Source organism: Anastrepha ludens, unplaced genomic scaffold (genome assembly GCF_028408465.1).
Source record: "Anastrepha ludens isolate Willacy unplaced genomic scaffold, idAnaLude1.1 ptg000075l, whole genome shotgun sequence".
NCBI lineage: Eukaryota > Metazoa > Arthropoda > Insecta > Diptera > Tephritidae > Anastrepha > Anastrepha ludens.
In genome coordinates, this window is record NW_026530041.1 from 10,001 (window position 1) to 12,500 (window position 2,500).

General features: G+C 31.2%; 1 non-coding gene and 1 pseudogene across 1 annotated transcript in view; both read right to left on the minus strand.

Annotated features, from left to right (window-relative positions):
• Positions 1-1,892, minus strand: part of LOC128871021 (large subunit ribosomal RNA) — a 4,964-nt pseudogene extending 3,072 nt beyond the window's left edge.
• A 438-nt stretch (positions 1,893-2,330) lies between these two features.
• LOC128871009 (5.8S ribosomal RNA) overlaps positions 2,331-2,500 on the minus strand; it is a 181-nt gene continuing 11 nt past the window's right edge. Inside the window, exon 1 of the ribosomal RNA XR_008455672.1 lies at positions 2,331-2,500. This exon is cut by the window's right edge and continues 11 nt beyond it. This is a non-coding gene — a ribosomal RNA (5.8S ribosomal RNA).

Below are 2,500 nucleotides of genomic sequence, written 5' to 3' on the forward strand. Positions count from 1 at the left end.
AATAATTCAAGTATTTAATTATTTTTTAATATATATATATAAATTTTATTAATATTTTTTTTTATTAAAAACTTGAAAATTTTCGGCTTTCGCCTTGAACTTAGGACCGACTAACTCGTGATCAACCACTGTTCACACGAAACCCTTCTCCACTTCAGTCCTCCAAGGTCTCATTCGATTATTTGCTACTACCACCAAGATCTGTACCAATAGCGGCTCCATGCAGGCTTACGCCAAACACTTCTAAGCACACTATTGTACCCTCCTACTCACTAAAGTTTCAAAATTTATAAATCAATCGAAATTGTTTTATAAATCATCTACTTTAGCGGTAATGTATAGGTATACAACTTAAGCGCCATCCATTTTAAGGGCTAGTTGCTTCGGCAGGTGAGTTGTTACACACTCCTTAGCGGATTACGACTTCCATGTCCACCGTCCTGCTGTTTTAAGCAACCAACGCCTTTCATGGTATCTGCATGAGTTGTTAATTTAGGCACCGTAACATTACGTTTGGTTCATCCCACAGCGCCAGTTCTGCTTACCAAAAGTGGCCCACTGGGCACATTATATCATAACCTCAACCTTCATATCAAGAAAGGTGAGGTTCTTACCCATTTAAAGTTTGAGAATAGGTTAAAATCGTTTCGACCCTAAGGCCTCTAATCATTCGCTTTACCAGATAAGATTATTTTATATAATTTTTAAATGCACCAGCTATCCTGAGGGAAACTTCGGAGGGAACCAGCTACTAGATGGTTCGATTGGTCTTTCGCCCCTATACTCAATTCTGACAATCGATTTGCACGTCAGAACTGTTTCGGTCTTCCATCAGGGTTTCCCCTGACTTCAACCTGATCAAGTATAGTTCACCATCTTTCGGGTCACAACATATATGCTCAAGGTACGCTCCAGTTAGAGGTATAAATAATAATAAATTATCATTATACATAACTATATGGAACGCCCCGGGATTGAATTAATTGACTATTTAAGAAAATAGACTAAAAATTAATCCCATTATATTTTTAAGTTAAGTTAATTATGCCATTAAGTTTAATATAACTCAATGACTTGCACATATGTTAGACTCCTTGGTCCGTGTTTCAAGACGGGTCCCGAAGGTATCCTGAATCTTTCGCATTGTTAATCATATAAATGCATACAAATAAATATTAATATCATAGATATTAAATTTTTTGTAAAATTCAAAAAATGAATTTTAGCATTATATATAATAAAATCTATCAACACTTTATCAAATCATTAGTATTTATTCTATGTTAATATGCTTAAAAAGCAAATTAATTTAAATAAACTTAATATCACCAATGATCTTTTGATAAATACTTTATTATGTTAATAGATTACAATGTCCTTATATGAAAAAAATGCACATTATTTTTAATTATTTAATGATGAATTTTTCATAATGGATATTCAGGTTCATCGGGCTTAACCTCTAAGCAGTTTCACGTACTATTTAACTCTCTATTCAGAGTTCTTTTCAACTTTCCCTCACGGTACTTGTTTACTATCGGTCTCATGGTTATATTTAGTTTTAGATGGAGTTTACCACCCACTTAGTGCTGCACTATCAAGCAACACGACTCTTTGGAAATATCTTTCTAGTAATCATTAACGTTATACGGGCCTGGCACCCTCTATGGGTAAATGGCCTCATTTAAGAAGGACTTAAATCGTTAATTTCTCATACTAGATATTAAGATATTCCATACACTGCATCTCACATTTGACATATAGACAAAGTGACTTAGTGCTGAACTATTTTCTTTTCGCTCGCCGCTACTAAGAAAATCCTTGTTAGTTTCTTTTCCTCCCCTCATTAATATGCTTAAATTCAGGGGGTAATCCCATATGAGTTGAGGTTGTTTTAAAATATTTTTTATCTTCTCACAATTTAATAAATAATTATATCATCTTTTCATCTCTATTTTTCTTTTTTCCTTTTATATAAATATATATTATAAATAATAATTATGTAAAATGAGGCAATTCTAGAATAAAAAAAATTAATTTTTATGCTAGACATTCCTCCTTTAATTACATATATAAATTAATATTTTATATATATATAAATAATATGAAAATTTTTTAAAGAGAATACTTAGATTCAAAATTTTTTTTATTTCATTTTATTTGAGAGGATTTTTTTTTTTTAAGAATATATTAATAAATAAAAAATTCATTATATATCTTTATTTTTTTGCTATTAATATTATGAATTATTTAAAATCCAATAATATACACATTTGCTTAAATTCAATTATTTTTATAAAAGAATAAGCAACTTATTTAGCATAGTCTTACAACCCTCAACCATATGTAGTCCAAGCAGTACTTTAAAATTTAATTTAATGTACATAACAGCATGGACTGCGATATGCGTTCAAAATGTCGATGTTCATGTGTCCTGCAGTTCACACGATGACGCACAGTTTGCTGCGTTCTTCATCGACCCATGAGCCAAGTGATCCAC